At 41.8% G+C, this 18,321-nt stretch overlaps 2 pseudogenes; both read left to right on the forward strand.

Annotated features, from left to right (window-relative positions):
- Positions 1-1,509: 1,509 nt before the first annotated feature.
- LOC111545083 lies at positions 1,510-2,804 on the forward strand (annotated as a pseudogene).
- Positions 2,805-16,100: 13,296 nt separating this feature from the next.
- On the forward strand, positions 16,101-17,966 carry LOC111545082 (annotated as a pseudogene).
- The last annotated feature ends 355 nt before the right edge of the window (positions 17,967-18,321 follow it).

Genomic DNA, 18,321 nt, shown 5'->3' on the forward strand with positions numbered 1-18,321 from the left:
TTCTGGAATCAAGGAGAATAACCACAGTCAACTCGTATCAGGCCCCAGACAGAAAAGTGTCACCTTCCTCAATGCCATAATGGGGGAGAAAGCAGTCTATTCATAAAAGGCAAGCTCAGAATATCATGGTAACAAGAAAAAGTAACCTTTCCAGAGGTTAATGGTTGTCTCTGAGGAAAAGAGTTAGAAACTGAACTGGGAGAAAAATTGAAATTGGAGTACCTACTTCTATATATACATATATATATACACACACACACACACACACACACACACACACTTTTTCTTTTCTACTTCCATATTTTTTTTTCTTTTTCTTTTTCTTTTTTTTTTTTTTGAGACAGGGTCTCATTCTGTCACCCAAGCTGGAGTGCAGTGGTGTGATTTCGGCTCACTTGAAGCCTCAACTTGCCAGACCCAAGCCATCCTCCCACCTCAGCCTCCTGAGCACATGGGACCACAAGTGAACACCATCATGCTCAGCCAATTTTTTGTATTTTTTTAGTAAAGATGGGATTTCACCATGTTGCCCAGGCTGGTCTTGATCTCCTGGTTTAAAGTGATCCACCCACCTCAGCCTCCCAAAGTTCTGGGATTACACATGTGAGCCACTGTGTTCAGCTTTGGTGACAGAGCAAGACCCTATCTGGGGGGTGTGGTGGGGGAAGAGGTAAAACGGACAGCAGCAAACCACAGGTGTGATAGGAGAGAATACTGAGCTGAGATCAGTCTCCTAAAATATGAATCCGATTTCAGGATTATTCATTTATCTGACTGTCAAGAACGCCTTTGAACAGAAGGAAGACTTTGGGGAGAGGGTGGGGTTTGTTGAAAGGGCACCGAGAAGGGAAGGGGGTGGTACCCAATTTGTCTACATAACATTTTTTTGGACCTGAAATATGTAGAAGAGTACTTTGAAAATAAACTACTGTACTAAGTTTAATTATTTTTCTTATTGTTTTCATATTCTCCCTCCCAGATAATTTACAGAGGGCGCTAAAGCTGATCCCCTGGGAGCTTCAGAGTTTAATGACTCCGCCTGATGATTTCCCCTATTCTTTTCCACAATGTGCTAAGTCAAATTATGGCCAAATTACCTATTCCATGGTAATTCAGCTTCTAAATATATTTTGCAGAGTGCTTCCAAAAGTTTAAAGAAAAAAAACAACTTTACATAAATTGTTTTTACTTGCTTCACCTTAAATCAGTTATTCGGTTCCTTTGAAAAACATGCTGCTTTAGCAACCCCCAAAGTGAACCCAGAGACCCAGGACTACTGATTGTTACATCAGAGGTTTTGAAAACGCCAATGCTAGAAACAGGCCGACAGTTAAGCAGAGGCGGGCAGGACTGAAGCAGAGCCCGAGAATGGGGCAGGAGGTCCCAGGGTCTCGGGTTGCGGGGTGGAGCAGCACTTCGTCGCCGCTGGGGTGCCGGGACTCCGGCGGCAGGGCCGCCGCCATCATGGACTTCCTGCGGGACACGCGCGCGGTCCTCGCCGCCAGAACGATGCCTCATCCTCGAGGGTACCATCCCTCAGAGAGAGGCAGCCGGGGGAGTCACCGTGAACACTATCGGAGCCGAAAACATAAGCGACGAAGAAGTCGCTCCTGGTCAAGTAGTAGTAATCGGACACGACGGCGGCGGCGAGAGGACAGTGACCATGTCCGGAGAGGGCGCAGCCGGACATTCGGCCGCTCATCTTCTCAGCATAGCCGCCGGAAAGCCAAGAGTGTAGAGGACGACGCTGAGGGCCGCCTCATCTACCACGTCGGGGACTGGCTACAAGAGCGATATGAAATCGTTAGCACTTTAGGAAGGGGGACCTTCAGCCGAGTTGTACAATGTGTTGACCATCGCAGGGGCGGGACTCGAGTTGCCCTGAAGATCATTAAAAATGTGGAAAAGTGTAAGGAAGCAGCTTGACTTGAGATCAACCTGCTGGAGAAGATCAACGAGAAAGACCCTGACAGCCAGAACCTCTGTGTCCAGATGTTTGACTGGTTTGACTACCATGGCCACGTGTGTATCTCCTTTGAGCTTCTGGGCCTTAGCGCCTTCGATTTCCTCAAAGACAACAACTACCTGCCCTACCCCATCTACCAAGTGTGCCACATGGCCTTCCAGCGGTGCCAGGCTGTCAATTTCCTCCATGATAACAAGCTGAGGCATACAGACCTCAAACCTGAAAATATTCTGTTTGTGAATTCAGACTATTCACCTACAACCTAGAGAAGAAGCGAGATGAGCGCAGTGTGAAGAGCACAGCTGTGTGGGTGGGAGACTTTGGCAGTGCCACCTTTGACCATAAGCACGATAGCACCATTGTCTCCACTCGCCATTACCGAGCACCAGAGGTCATCCTTGAGTTGGGCTGGTCACAGCCTTGTGATGTGTGGAGTATAGGCTGCATCATCTTTGAGTACTGTGTGTGCTTCAGCCTCTTCCAGATCCATGACAACAGAGATCATCTAGCCATGATGGAAAGGATCTTGGGCCCTCTCCCTTCCTGGATGATCTGAAAGACAAGAAAGCAGAAACATTTTTACCAGGGTCACCTAGATTGAGATGAGAACACATCAGCTGGGCACTATGTTCGTGAGAACTGCAAACCACTGTGGCAGTATCTGACCTCAGAGGCAGAGGAACACCACCAGCTCTTCAATCTGATTGAAAACATGCTAGAGTATGAACCAGCTAAGCGGTTGACCTTGGGTGAAGCCCTTCAGCATCCTTTCTTTGCCTGCCTTCGGGCTGAGCCACCTAACAAGTTATGAGACTCCAGTCGGGATATCAGTCTGTGACGATCAGGCCCTGTGCCACCTTGCATCTTTTATAGCAGTGGGTGTCCAGTCCAGGACACTGGTCCTTTTTTTATAAAAGAGAACAGAACCAGAGTTCACTCCTTCCTCCTGGTTCTCTGTATACCTGTGAATATGTGAAATAGAGTAAATATGAAAGAATTTGTACCTATCACTTCAACCCCTGCCTTGTACATAATGCTGCTTCATTCACACACTTTCCACCCTCATCTGCCCCCTCATATGGAGTTGGATGGGGGCCGAGTGAGGTAACCAGGTGGCATCTACCCCATGTTTTATAAGGAATTTTGTAAAGTTTTATAAGGAATTTTGTGAAATGAAATAACGTACTTCATTTGACCCAAAAAAAAAATTAGTTGGGCGTAGTGGTGCACACCTGTGGTTCCAGCTACTCAGGAAGGTTACACAGAAGGATTGCTTGAGCCTGGGAGGCAGAGGTTACAGTAAGCCAAGATTATGCCACTGCACTCCAGCCTGAGTAATAGAGCGAGACCCTGTCTCAAAAATTTAATTAAAAAAAAAAAAAAAAAAAGTGAAGTAAGCCTCCGTAAAGGGCACTATTGTTGGGAAGGCCTAAATCTGGAAGTGCCTTCCAATGGGCTGTGAGGAGTGCCTGACCCTTCATGGAAGTTCTCTTTTTCCACATAATAATAGTCCAAAAGGTTTGGTCTGGAGGAGTCCTGACAGGTCAGGGGAGGGAGAGGCCCAACCTGCCTCTTAGGGTTTGAGAATGTGAGAGAGGTCTGTCAACCATGAGAAAAACTCCTAGTCCAAAGCAAAATAAAGAGAAGAGTTTGGGCCAAGACAAATATTTTAATTCTCTATTCTTTATGCTGGGAACTCATCTTGCCCCAATTCAAATGTAAGCCTTGCCTATAGAAAGTAATTTTTTTTTTTTTTTGAGATGGAGTTTTGCTCTTGTTGTCCAGGCTAGAGTGCAATGGTGCAATCTCAGCTCACCGCAACCTCCACCTCCTGGGTTCAAGTGATTCTCCTGCCTCAACCTCCCAAGTAAGTAGGATTACAGGCATGTGCCACCATGCGCAGCTAATTTTGGAATTTTAGTAGAGGCGGGGTTTCTCCATGTTGGTCAGGCTTGCCTCAGACTCCCTACCTCAGGTAATCTGCCCCCCTCAGAGTCCCAAAGTGCTAGAATTACAGGCATGAGCCACCGCACCTGGCCTAGAAAGTAAATCTTAATCTTTAAACCTCCCAGATATAAAGGGCAAAAAGGCAAAGGTGAACATTCAAATAATCAAATCATAACGACTATTATTTTTCCTAGCAGATTCAAGGTCATGCTCACACACATTTGGTGAGATGGATTTTAACCAAACAGAAGGCACAAATATGTATCTTTTCTCACTAATTTGCCTGACTGCAAAAATTACCTACATTGTGTTATTATAAAATTCAAAATAATTACCCCATGTAAAGTAAATGAAATGATGAATGCTATTTTATTTAAAATTCATTACTATAACTTTTTTCCATATAAGGATCTAGGTTTAGAAATTAAAGCCTCTGAATAGGCCAGGCATGGTGGCTCATGCCTGTAATTCCAACATTTTGAGAGACTGGGGCAGAAGGATGGCTTTTGGCCCGGAGTTCAAGGCTGCAGTGAGTTATAATAGTGCCATACCACACCAGCCACACCAGCCTGGGCGACAGAATGAGACCCTGTCTCCCAAGGCATGTGCTACCACGCCTGGCTAATTTTTGTGTTTTTAGTAGAGATGGGGTTTCATCATGTTGCCCTGGTTGGTCTCAAACTCCTGAGCTCAAGCGATCCACCTGCCTTGGCCTCCCAAGGCATCCCATGATGATGCACGCCTGTAATCTGAGCTACTCGGGTGGCTGAGGCAGGAGAATCGCTTAAACCTGGGAGGTGGAGGTTGCAGGGAGCTGTGATAGCACCACTGCACTCCAGCCTGGGCGTTTCAGCAAGACTCTGTTTCGCAAAAAAAAATTATGTATCTATAACCACTCAAAAACGTTTGTCTGCATAGGTCTTGCCAGTAGAAAACAAAATAGGGGAAAGTTTTGATTGTTATAGTGATTTTGCTGAAAAATAAAGGCAAGAAAAATAAAGTTTTAGAATAAATATCTAATTTTTGAATTACATATGTCTTTAAAACTCATCCAGATGTCATCGTCCACCGACAGAAGATGTGTGTAAAAATAATTAATTTTAATTAATTAAGAAGGAGAATATTTATTAAGTTGTTCCAAAGTTTTTAATGCTGGGGCATTACAAAGAAAACTAAAATTAGGAGTATGCTAATCAATTTGTTCAAATGTCTCTTCAATCTGTCATAGCTAGAAAACATGCTTTATGAAAATGTTTGATGATTATTTGTACATGAATCATCTCATTTATGAAATTTATATAAACTTTTTTGTTTCTTTGCTCTAATTTCTGCATATTTTATTTGAATGTCACCTTGTTCAATATGTTTTGTTTTAGAACTATTTTCTCTTCCCTAGAAACAGACTCAGAAAAAAAAGAACTATTTTCTTTAAAATTTAAAAAAATGTTTTCTCAAAAGTGAAACTTGGATATGTAAGGTTTTTTTGCTAAAGCTTTGCTAATGTTAGTAATAAGAATGAACAGGAATTAATGACATTAGAAATAGTAATACCAAATGACTGTGACTAGTGCAACTTCAAAATAAATTTCATTCTCCCAGAAAGCTCACAAATTGCTCTACGTTTAAAGATCTTCTTTTTTGTTTCACTTTTCTAGTGCATTGTATATCTTGTCTAAATTAAATCTAATTATGTTAACAAAATTTAAGAAACATTTTCCTCATGTGTTCAAAAGTGATTTTGTTTATGCTTCGTCATGGTATTCAGTGTTTGGGCAGATCAAGAATATTATATTTAGGCCAGGCACAGTGGCCTGTAATCCCAGCACTTTGGGAGGCCAAGGCAGGCGGATCACTTGAAGCCAGGAGTTCGAGACCAGCCTGGCCAACATGGCAAAACCCTGTCTCTACTAAAAATACAAAAATTAACTGGGCATTCTGGCATGCACCTGTAATCCCTGCTACTGGGGAGGCTGAGGCATGAGAATCGCCTGAACCTGGCAGTGGAGACTGTAGTGAGCTAAGATCGTGCCACTGCACTCCAGCCTGGGCAACAGAGCGAGACTCCATCTCAAAAAAAAAGAAAAGAAAAAGAATGTTTCTGGATTTTTGGCTAAAATTATAGCATGTATACTTTATTTTAGCAAGGCCTTTATTGTAGGCTTTACTGTGTTTGGGGTGGAGGATATCACAAAGTTACAGACACACACTACAAGTGCCATATGTGCATATATAACAGAATTTACTGGTAGAGCACACATAGTCCCCTGAACTCTTGCTATTTCATAACACAGGCCTGGCCTAGATGTCCTTTTTTTTTTTTTTTTTTTTGAGATGGAATCTCGCTGTGTCACTCAGGCTGAAATGCAGTGACACGATCTTAGCTCACTGCAACCTCTACCTCCTGGGTTCAAGCAATTCTCCTGACTCAGCCTCCCAGGTAGCTGGGATTACAGGCGTGCATCACCATGCCCAGCTAATTCTTGTATGTTTAGTAGAGATGAGGTGTCACCATGTTGGCCAGGCTGGTCTCGAGCCCTTGACCTCAAGTGATCCACCCACCTGGGCCTCCCAAAGTGCTGGGATTACAGGCATGAATCACCGTGCCTGGCCCTGGCCTAGATGTTCTGAATGCACCTTGGCCACAGTCTCTGGGGCCAGCCTAAGGCAAAAGAGTAGACATGCCATGAACAGCAGTCAAGAAGACAGGACCTTGCCTCCTCACTGTTATATACTTATCAATTTTTGAACTAAAAGGGAGTGGGGACAACCTAGCTTCTCCAAGAAAGAAAAAATGTATATACCAAGGGATCTCAGGCCCAGGAAGAACACCAAGGCTTGAGTGACACATCAAAGGTCTTGGGAACAGCCCTGAAGAATCTCTACCTCCTGGGAATATTAGCATCAGCCAGTGGCCTAGCTGTTGTCCCTCTGCAGACAGGCTCAGTCCTGATGAGCCAGCTCCCTGCTAAGCTACCAAAGGAGGGAAAGAAATGCACTTCCAGGGCCATCCAGACTTCTTAGATGACTGGCTTTGGGCAATCTTTTGAATCAATACTTAAAACTGAAAAATGTTTTCTCACTTTGTGACTTAAGCCAAAAGCCTGAACTCTTTTTTTACAGCAGGTATAAATCAGTGATGCATTCCTTAATTTTCTACTTCTTTGTCAATTTTTTGGTAGTTCAAATATGTGTGTATATATAATTATTCAACATGACTTTCTATAATCTAGTTGAAGTGAATAATGTAAATATTTCTATTTTTATTTTGTATATGACTTCTTTTCTCAGTTTATTAACCATTATTATTATTTTGAATTATTTTGAATTTTCATCCTGGACAGTGATTGTTATTTATCTGTCTTAAATGTTTAGCTTCTATTTTCAAAATAATGTATTCTAAACCTAGAAAAGTCACACTGTTTTCTGTAAACATTGTGCTGTTAAAATAATATTGGGCAGGCATGGTGGCTGCCACTTACTATCTGGCATTTTGGAAGGTCAAGGCAGGTGGATTGCTTGAGCCCAGTTTGACATTAGCCTGGGAAACAGGAAAATCCCATCCCTACAAAAAATAAGCAACTTGCCAGGTGTAGCAGAATGCACCTGTGGTCCCAGCTACTTGGGGGGCTGAGGCAGAAGGATCATTTGAGCCTGAGAGGTTGCAGCTGCAGTGAAGTATGATCAAGCCTCTGCACTCCAGCCTGGGCAACAGAGCAAAAAGCTATCTCAAAATAAATAAAGGCAATCATTCATCTCACTAAAAAAAAAAAAAAAGAATATGTGGTCAAAATAGTTTAAATGAAGTGGAATTTTAAATCTAGTTTTCTGGCTGGGCACAGTTGCTCACGCCTGTAATCCCAGCACTTTGGGAGCCAAGGTGGGCAGATCACTTGAGGTCAGGAGTTACAGACCAACCTGGCCAACATGGTGAAACTCTATCTCTATTAAAAATACAAAATTTAGCTGGTTGTGGTGGCACGCACCTGTAATCCCAGCTACTTGGGAGGCTGAGGCACGAGAATTGCTTGAACCCGCTAGGCGGAGGTTGCAGTGAGGTTTGTGTGTTGCAAATACAGTGTTAATTTGTGAGTAACCTGAATTGGCACACCGAGAGAAGCAAAGAAATGGATCCCCAGCACTACTGAGAAAAGATGCTTCATTATGTGAGACCCTAATGTATTTGTAGCATCTGAGAGGAAGGAAGGATTTGTCAAGTTCTGTAATTAATTTATTTTATCCCTTACCTGAGTTTTTTTTTTTTTTTTTTTTTTTTTTTTGCCACTCAAGTGTTTTCTATGCTCCAAAGCAGTGCCCATCTCCAAGGCTGGCAACAGTACAACCTAAAGACCTTTGCAACATTCTAATTCAGCCCCCTTTTTCAAGGACATAGAGCAAGATATATGGATGCATTGCCCTGGAGCCTGAATAACATCAGTCCAACAAAGAATATGTAGGGTCACAGGTCAGGCTGTGCCACCCCTAAATATCAAGTCAGTGGCCAGGATGCCCATGTACTTTTTATGTCATTGTGATACACCAAGAATTCTGAAGTGCAGAAGTCCCTCTTGTCCAGGTCTAAGGTACTGCCTTTATGTTGCTTCTTGTTTGCTACAAACAAAAATATGATGAACATCCTTATTTCTGTCTCCCTGATTGTCAAGGAAGGGTTCCTCTGGGATATATTCTCAGGAGTCAAATTGTTGTAGAGTGTCATAGAGTGCACACATTCTTAACATCACTGAGTATTGCTCTGTTGGACAGCTCTGCTATCTTACACTGCTGATAATACATTAAATATTTTCTTTTTCTCTTTTGTTTTTATGGTTGCTTTTTTTTTTTTTTTTTTTAGAGACAGGGTCTCACTCTGTCACTCAGGCTGGCGTGCAAGCGTGCAATAGTGTGATCATAGTTCACTGTAATCTCAAACTCCTGAGCTCAAGTGATCCTCCCACCTCAGCCTCCCTAGCAGGTACACACCACCATTTCCAGATACTATTTTTAATTTTTATAGAGACAGGGTCTCACTACGCTGCCTAGGCTGATATTTTGAATTCAAATATATCATTTTCTTTTTTTTTTTTTTTTTTTTTTTGAGACAGAGTCTCACTCTGTCGCCTAGGCTGGAATACAGTGGCGCGATCTCGGCTCACTGCAACCTCTGCCTCCTGAGTTCAAGTGATTCTCTTGCCTCGGCCTCCCGAGTAGCTGGGACTACAGGTGCCTGCCACCACGCCCAGCTAATTTTTGTATTTTTAGTAGAGACGGGGTTTCACCATGTTGGCCAGGATAGTCTCGATCTCCTGACCTCGTGATCCGCTTGCCTCGGCCTCCTAAAGTGTTGGGATTACAGGCGTGAGCCACTGTGCCTGGCCCGAAATATATCATTTTCAAAACCAAAATGGTATTGTTCTCAACTTACTGTTTCACAATTTGAATTTTTCATTTGTCTAGTTTGATATTGATGCATTGGCTAAGCACTTTATAAGCAAAGTTATCTAACCAGTAACCACTCATTTGTACTAGCATCTGATCTATAGTTCTGCCTCCTTTACCCAAGTGGTACATTTGCTCATTTGCTTGCCAGAGCACAGACTTCAGCAAATTAATAGGAACTGTTTCAAGGCAGGTGGAGCAAGACGGCTGAAAAGAACCCTCCAGCAATCGTCCCTGCACGGGAACCTCCAACTGGACAAATCTCCACGCAAGAAAGCACCTTCGCAAGAATTAAAAAATCAGAGGAGCAATCATAGTACCTGGTTTTAGCATAATAACAAGAAAATACACATTGAAAGGGTAGAAGGGACAGTCTCACATTGCTGACACCACTCCTCCCTTAACTCCAAGCAGCTAAAGCAGCTTGTAGGAAGAATCTGTGTGCTGGAGGGGTGGCTGGGGAAGGAAAGGGTGGTAAGGCTGAATAAATGTTAGTGGCAGCCAGGCCATAGGGACCTCGGTCTTTGTGTGACCCCTGGTGCTGCACTGGTCAGGAAGCTATGTTCTTTGGGTGTAACCTAGCATAACACCAGCTGTGATGGCCACAGAGGTGCCCGTATCACCCCTCCCCCAACTTCAGGCAGCTCAGTAATGACAGAGACTCCTTCTATTTGGGCATTTGGGTGAAAAAGAGGAAAATGAATGAGGGACTTTCCCTTGGAACTCAGGGATTTCTCCCTGATCATTCCCACATCCATCTGGGCTAGGTTATCTAGGACGCTGCAAGAGAGTGGCAGCATAACTGGGTTTAGGGTGCCCTCTGGTGCTGAAATGGCTGCGGTGACCATAGACAAGAACTCAATAGTTCCTTTTGAATCTTTTGAAGGCCCGCTGAAGGACAGAAACAAAGTCAGACTGTGAGAATTGGAATAAATACCCACCTCTCCAATGCCTGGACATCGATGAATGTCCACAAGCATTAAGAACATTAAGAACAAGGCCGGGCGCGGTGGCTCAAGCCTGTAATCCCAGCACTTTGGGAGGCCGAGACGGGTGGATCATGAGGTCAGGAGATCGAGACCATCCTGGCTAACACGGTGAAACCCCGTCTCTACTAAAAAAAATACAAAAAAACTAGCCGGGTGAGGTGGTGGGCGCCTGTAGTCCCAGCTACTCGGGAGGCTGAGGCAGGAGAATGGCATGAACCCGGGAGGAGGAGCTTGCAGTGAGCTGAGATCCGGCCACTGCACTCCAGCCTGGGCGACAGAGCAAGACTCCGTCTCAAAAAAAAAAAAAAAATTAAGAACAAAACCGGGCACAGTAGCTCATGCCTGTAATCCCAGCACTTTGGAAGACCAAGGCAGGCAGATCATGAGGTCAGGAGTTCCAGACCATCCTGGCCAACGTGGTGAAACCCCATCTCTACTAAAAATACAAAAATTAGCTGGATGTGGTGGTGCACGCCTGTAATCCCAGCTACTCAGGAGGCTGAGGCAGGAGAATTGCTTGAACCTAGGAGGGAGAGGTTGCAGTGAGCCAAGATCATGCTATTGAACTCCAGCCTGGACAGCAGAGTGAGACTCCATCTCAAAAAAAAAAAAGGAACCTTAAGAATAAATATGACCTCACCAAACTGACTAAATAAAACACCAATGACTGACCGTGGAGAGAGACAGATGTATGACTTCTCAGACAGGGAATTCAAAATAGCTATTTTGAGGAAGCTCAAAAAACTTCAATAAAACACAGAGAAGCAATTCTAAAATTTATTAAAGTTAACAGAGATTGAAATAACTTTTTAAGCACAGAAATCTTGGAGCTGAATGGTGCAATTGACAAGTTTAAAAATGCATCAAGTGTGTCAGCAGAAGAAATGATCAAGCAAAAGAAAGAATTTGTAGCACATATACACCATGGAATACTATGCAGCCATAAAAAAGGATGAATTTGTGTCCTTTGTAGGGACATGGATGCAGCTAGAAACCATCATTCTCAGCAAACTAACACAAGAACAGAAAACCAAATAACGCATGTTCTCACTCATAGGTGGGAATTGAACAATGAGATCACTTGGACACAAGAAGGGGAACATCACACACCGGGTCCTATTGTGGGGAGAGGTGGGGAGGGATAGTATTAGGAGATACACCTAATGTAAATGATGAGTTAATGGGTGCAGCACACCAACATGGCACATGTATACATATGTTACAAACCTGCACATTGTGCATATGTACCCTAGAACTTAAACTATATTTTAAAAAAAATAAAGAAAAGAAAAAGAAAGATTTTGTGAGCTCAAAGGCTATTTGAAAATACACAGAGGAGAAAAAAGGAAAAAATGAAAAAACACTTAAAGATATAGAAAATAGCCTCCAAATAGCAAATCTAAGAGTCATTGACCTAAAAGAGAAAGTAGAGAAAGAGATAGGGATAGAAGATTTATTCAAATAAATAATAATAGAGAAGTATGCAAATCTTGAGAGAGATATTAATATCCAGGTATAAAAAGGTCAAAAATCACCATGGAGATTCAATTAAAATAAGACTCTCCAAAACATATAATACTGTCTCAAAGGACAAGGACAAGGAAAGGATCCTAAAAGCAGCAAGGAAAAAAAAAAACAAAGTAACACATAAAGGAGATCCAATATGTCTGGTAGCAGACTTTTCAGTGGAACACTTGTAGGACAGGAAGGAATGATATGACGTATTCAAAGTGAAGGAAAAAAACTTTTGACTGAAAATACCATTTCCAGCAAAGTTGTCCTTCCCATATGAAGGAGAAATACTTTTCCAGACAAACAAAAGCTGAGAGAATTTATCACCATCAGATCTGTCTTACAAGAAATCCTAAAGGAAGTTCTTCAATCTGAAAGAAAAGGAATGCTAACAAGCAACAAGAAATTACCTGAAGGTATAAAACTCACGGGTAAAAACAAGTACGTGGACAAATTCAGAATACTCTAAAACTGTGATTGTAGTGTAGAAACCACTCATGCTTTAAGTATAAAGGTTAAAAAACAAATATATCAAAAATAATAACTACAGCAATTTATTAAGTGGAAGACACTATAAAAAGATATAAATTGATGCATCACACAGACCAATGGGAAACAGAAATTATTTTAAAATTTAAAAATTAAGATAAAGGCTGGGCGTGGTAGCTCATGCCTGTAATCCCAGCACTTTGGGAGACTGAGGCAGGTCATCACCTGAGGTTAGGAGTTCCAGACCAGCCTGACCAACATGGTAAAACCCTGTCTACACTAAAAATACAAAAATTAGGCCAGGCACGGTGGCTCACGCCTGTAATCCCAGCATTTTGGGAGGCCAAAGCAGGCAGATCACGAGGTCAAGAGATCAAGACCATCCTGGCCAACATGGTGAAACCCCGTCTCTACTAAAAATACAAAAAAGTATCTGGGCGTGGTGATACGCACCTGTAGTCCCAGCTATTCTGGAGGCTGAGGCAGGACAATCTCTTGAACCTGGGAGGCAGAGGTTGCAGTGAGCCGAGATTGCACCACTACACTCCAGCCCGGGTGACAGAGCGAGACTCTGTCTCAAAAATATATATATAACAAAAATCAGCTGGGTGTGGTGGTGGATGCCTGTAATCCCAACTACTCAGGAGGCTGGGGCAGGAGAATCACTTGAACCCAAAGGCAGAGGTTGCAGTGAGCTGAGATTGTCCCATTGCACTCTAGCCTGGGAGACAGAGCAAGACTCTATCTCAGAAAAAAATAATAATACTAAGATAAAAAAATATAAATTGAGACCACAAAAAAAGAAAATGTGAGAGAACTGCAGTAAAAGTATAGACTTTTTTAGTTTTGTTTTAGCTATTTATTTCTTTTCTTTACAAAGTTGTCATCAGTTTTAAATGACTTCTTATAACTATAGGATTTTTTTGTAACCCCCATGGTAACCACAAAACAAAAACCTATAATAGGCACACAAAAAATAAAAGCAAGACAGTGAACCACACTACCAGAGAAAATAACCACAAAGGAAGACAGTAAGAAAGAAGAATTAGAAAACAACCAGAAAACAGGTAACAAAATGACCGTAGGAAGTCCTTACCTACCAATAATGGCATTGGATATAGATGGACTAAACTCTCCAATTAAAAAACATAGACTGGTTGAATGGATAAAAATAAAAAGAATAAACTACATACTGCCTACAAGAAACTCACCTCACTGGCAGGACGCAGTGGCTCACACCTGTAATCCCAGCACTTTTGGAGGCCAAGGCGGGTGGATCACTTGAGGTCAGGAGTTCGAGACCAGCCTGGCCAACATGGCGAAACCCTGTCTCTACTAAAAACACAAAAATTAGCTGGACGTGGTAGCAGGTGCCTGGAATCCCAGCTACTCAGGAGGCTGAGGCAGGAGAATTGCTTGAACCCAGGAGGCGGAGGTTGTAGTGAGCTGAGATCATGCCATTGCATTCCAGCCTGGGCAATAAGAGCAAGACTCCATCTCAAAAACAAAAAACAAAAAATAACAAAACAACAACAACAACAACAAAAAAGCTTTGATGAAATAAATGGAAGAGGACATTAAAATAGAAAAATATTTTATGCTCATAGATTAGAATATTGTTAAAATGACAATACTTCCTAAAACAATTTACAGATCAATGTAATCACTATCAAACTACCAATGACATTCTTCACAAAAATAGAAAGAGAAATCCTAAAATTTATATGGAACCACAAAGACCCCAAATAACCAAAGCAATCCTGAACAAAAAGAACAAAGCTAGAGGAATCACACTACATGACTTCAAAATTTATTACAAAGTATAGTCACCAAAACAGCATGAGGTACTGGCATAGAAACAAACACAGAGACCAATAAAACAGAATAGAGAACCCAGAAATAAATCCACACATTTGCACAACTCATTATTGAGAAAGGCACCAAAAACATACAATTGGGAAAGGACAGTTTTTTCAATAAATGCTATTGGGAATACTAGATAACTCTATGTAAAAGAATGCAACGAGACCTATGTCTCTCACCATTCATTAAAATAAATTGAAAATGGATTAAATAGTTGATTCTAAGACCTGAAACTATGAAACTACTGGAAGAAAATACTGGGGAATTGCTCCAGTACATTCATCTGGGCAAAGATTTTTTTTCTGTAAAACCTGAAAAACACAAGTGACCAAAGCAAAACAGAAAACTGGATTATGTCAAGCTAAAAAGCTTCCGTAAAACAAAGGAAACAATGAACAATGTGAAGAGACAACTCACAGAGGCCAGGAGCAGTGGCTCACATCTGTAATCCCTGCACTCTGGGAAGCTGAGGCGGGCAGATCGCTTGAGCCTAGGAGTTTGAAATTAGCCTGGGTAACATAGCAAAACTTTGTCTCTACAAAAAATTACCCAGGTATGTGGGCACACACCTGTAGTCCCAGCTACCTGGGAGGCTGAGGTGGGAGGATCACCTGAGCCCAGAAGGCTGAGACTACAATAAGCTGAGATCACAGCACTGCCCTCCAGCCTGGGCAACAGAGTGAGACCCTGTCTCAAAAAAAAAAAAAAAAAAAAAAAAAAAAAACAGAGAGACAGAGAGACAATCCATTCCATGGAGGAAAATATCTGCAAACTATCCATCTGCCAAGGGACTAATAATCAGAATATGTAAGGAACTCAAAACAGCTCAATAGCAAAAAGTAATAATCATCTGATTTTAAAATGGTCAAGGGATTTGAACAGACATTTCTCAAAAGAAGACATACACATGGCAAACAGGTATATGAAAAAAATGCTTAATATCACTAGTCATCAGAGATATGCATATCAAAATCATAATGCAATATCATTTCACCATAATGAGACCCCGTCTCTATGTTAAAAAAAAAAAAAAAAAAATTGGCCGGGCGCAGTGGCTCAGGCCTGTAATCCCAGTACTTTGGGAGACTGAGGCGGGCGGATCATGAAGTCAAGAGTTTGAGACCATCCTGGCCAACATGGTGAAACCCCATCTCTACTAAAAATGCAAAAAGTTGCTGGGCGTGGCGGCACACACCTGGAGTCCCAGCCATTCGGGAGGCTGAGGCAGGGGAATCACTTGAACCTGGGAGGCGGAGGTTGCAGTGAGCTGAGATCACGCAGCTGCACTCCAGCCTGGCGACAGAGCAAGACTCCATCTCAAAAATTAATTAATTAATTAAATATATAAAATAAATAAAACAAAAAATTAGCGGGGCATGGTTGTGGGTGCCTGTAGTCCCAGGTACTCAGAAGGCTGAAGCAGGAGGATTGCTTGAGCCTAGAAGTTTGAGGCTGCAGTGAGCTGTGATTGCGCCACTGCACTTTAGCCTGGGTGAGTGCAGAATGAGACCCTGCCTCTATTTTAATTTTTTTAATTAATAAAAAAGAACAGGCCAGGCACGGTGACGCCTGTAATCTTAGCACTTTGGGAGGCCGAGGAGGGTGGATCACCTGAGGTCAATAGTTTGAGACCAACATGGTGAAACCCCGTCTCCACTAAAAATACAAAAATTAGCCGGGCGTGGTGGCAGTGGCCTGTAATCCCAGCTACTCGGGAGGCTGAGGCAGGAGAATCACTTGAACCCAGGAGGTGGAGGTTGCAGTTAGCCAAGATCGCACCATTGCGCTCCAGCTTGGGCAACAAGAGTGAGACTCCACCTCAAAGGAAAAAAAAAAAAAAAAGGCTATTTTGGCCGGTGGCCATGAGAACATGCTGTGTGGCTGATAAGTGAAGGCAGGAGATGATTTGGCCTCTGTGCTCCCCTCCTCAAGGTGATCATTTTCTCCAGAAGAGCTGGATATTCTTTTGCACAGTTATAGCACACAAATTAATGAGAATTGCTATTGTCAACCATGACAAATGTAAACCTAAGAAATGTCAACAGGAATGCAAAAAGAGTTGTCCTGTAGTTCAGATGGGAAAATTATGCACAGAAGTTCCACCCCAGAGCAAAGTTCTCAAACTCTTTGTATTGGTTGTGGTATCTGTATTAAGAAATGCCCCTTTGGCGCCATATCAATTGACAATTTACCAAGCAACTTGAAAAGGAAACCACACATCGATATTGTGCCAATGTCTTCAAACTTCACAGGCTGCCTATCCCTCGTCCAGGTGAAGTTTTGGGATTAGTTGGAACTAACGGTATTGGAAAGTCAACTGCTTTAAACATTTTTTGCAGGAAAACAAAAGCCAAACCTTGGAAAGTATGATGATCCTACTGATTGGCAAGAGATTTTGACTTATTTCCGTGGATCTGAATTACAGAATTACTTTACTGAGATTCTAGAAGATGACCTAAAAGCCATCATCAAACCCCAATATGTAGACCAGATTCCTAAGCCTGCAAAGGGGACAGTGGGATCTATTTTGGACCGAAAAGATGAAACAAAGACATAGGAAATTGTATGATAGCAGCTTGATTTAACCCATCTAAAAGAACGAAATGTTGAAGATCTTTCAGGAGGAGAGTTGCAGAGATTTGCCTGCGCTGTCATTTGCATACAGAAAGCTGATATTTTCATGTTTGATGAGACTTCTAGTTACCTAGATGTCAAGCAGCATTTAAAGGCTGCATTACTCTACAATCTCTAATAAATCCGGATAGATATATCATTGTGGTGGAATATGACCTAAGTGTATTAGACTATCTCTCTGACTTCATCTGCTGTTTATATGGTGTACCAAGTGCCTATGGAGTTGTCACTATGCCTTTTAGTGTAAAAAAGGGCATAAACATTTTTTTGGATGGCTATGTTCCAACAGAAAACTTGAGATTCAGAGATGCATCACTTGTTTTTAAAGTGGCTGAGACAGCAAATGAAAAAGAAGTCAAAATGATGTGTATGTATAAATATCCAAGAATGAAGAAAAAATGGGAGAGTTTGAGCTAGCAATTGTAGCTGGAGAGTTTACAGATTCTGAAATCATGGTGATGCTGGGGGAAAATGGAATGGGTAAAACGACATTTATCAGAATGCTTGCTTGAAGACTTAAACCTGATAAAGAAGGAGAAGTACCAGTTCTAAATGTCAGTTATAAGCCACAGAAAATTAGTCCCAAATCAACTGGAAGTGTCCACCAGTTACTACATGAAAAGATAAGAGATGCTTATACTCATTCACAATTTGTGACTAATGTAATGAAGCCTCTGCAAACTGAAAACATCATCAATCAAGAGGTGCAGACATTATCGGGTGGTGAACTATAGCGAGTAGCTTTAGCCCTTTGTTTGGGCAAACCTGCTGATGTCTATTTAATTGATGAACCATCTGCATGTTTGGATTCTGAGCAAAGACTGATGGCAGCTCGAGTTGCCAAATGTTTCATACTTCATGCAAAAAAGACAGCCTTTGTTGTGGAACATGACTTCATCATGGCCACCTATCTAGCGGATCATGTCATCATTTTTGATGGTGTTCCATCTACTAAGAACACAGTTGCAAACAGTCCTCAAACCCTTTTGGCTGGCATGAATACATTTTTCTCTCGGCTTGAAACTACATTCAGAAGAGATCCAAACAACTATAGGCCACGAATAAATAAATTTAATTCAATTAAGGATGTAGAACAAAAGAAGAGTGGAAACTACTTTTTCTTGGATGATTAGATTGAATTTGAGAATATTGATAAGCCACTTATTAAAAAGAATATTTACTAGAATTTTTGTCATATAAAACACGAATCAGGATTTTATGCCCCACTTACTCTGGAGCTTGATTTAATGCCCCACATACTCTAGAATTTACTTAATATAACATCAAAGCCAGTTGGGTTCTAACTTGTAGTTGAAACACAGAAAAATGCCACTTTTCTGTTCCTGATAAGGCCCTTTTATGCATAATATTCTAAAGTCATTTCAAGCTATACAAATTACCTCCAAGTTTTCATGATGTATGGGAAGATTTTCAGTAGGTGTATTATATTCACATACCAAACGCTGACCAGTGTTGCTCCATTTTTTA

This window comes from Piliocolobus tephrosceles, chromosome 8 (genome assembly GCF_002776525.5).
Source record: "Piliocolobus tephrosceles isolate RC106 chromosome 8, ASM277652v3, whole genome shotgun sequence".
Lineage (NCBI taxonomy): Eukaryota > Metazoa > Chordata > Mammalia > Primates > Cercopithecidae > Piliocolobus > Piliocolobus tephrosceles.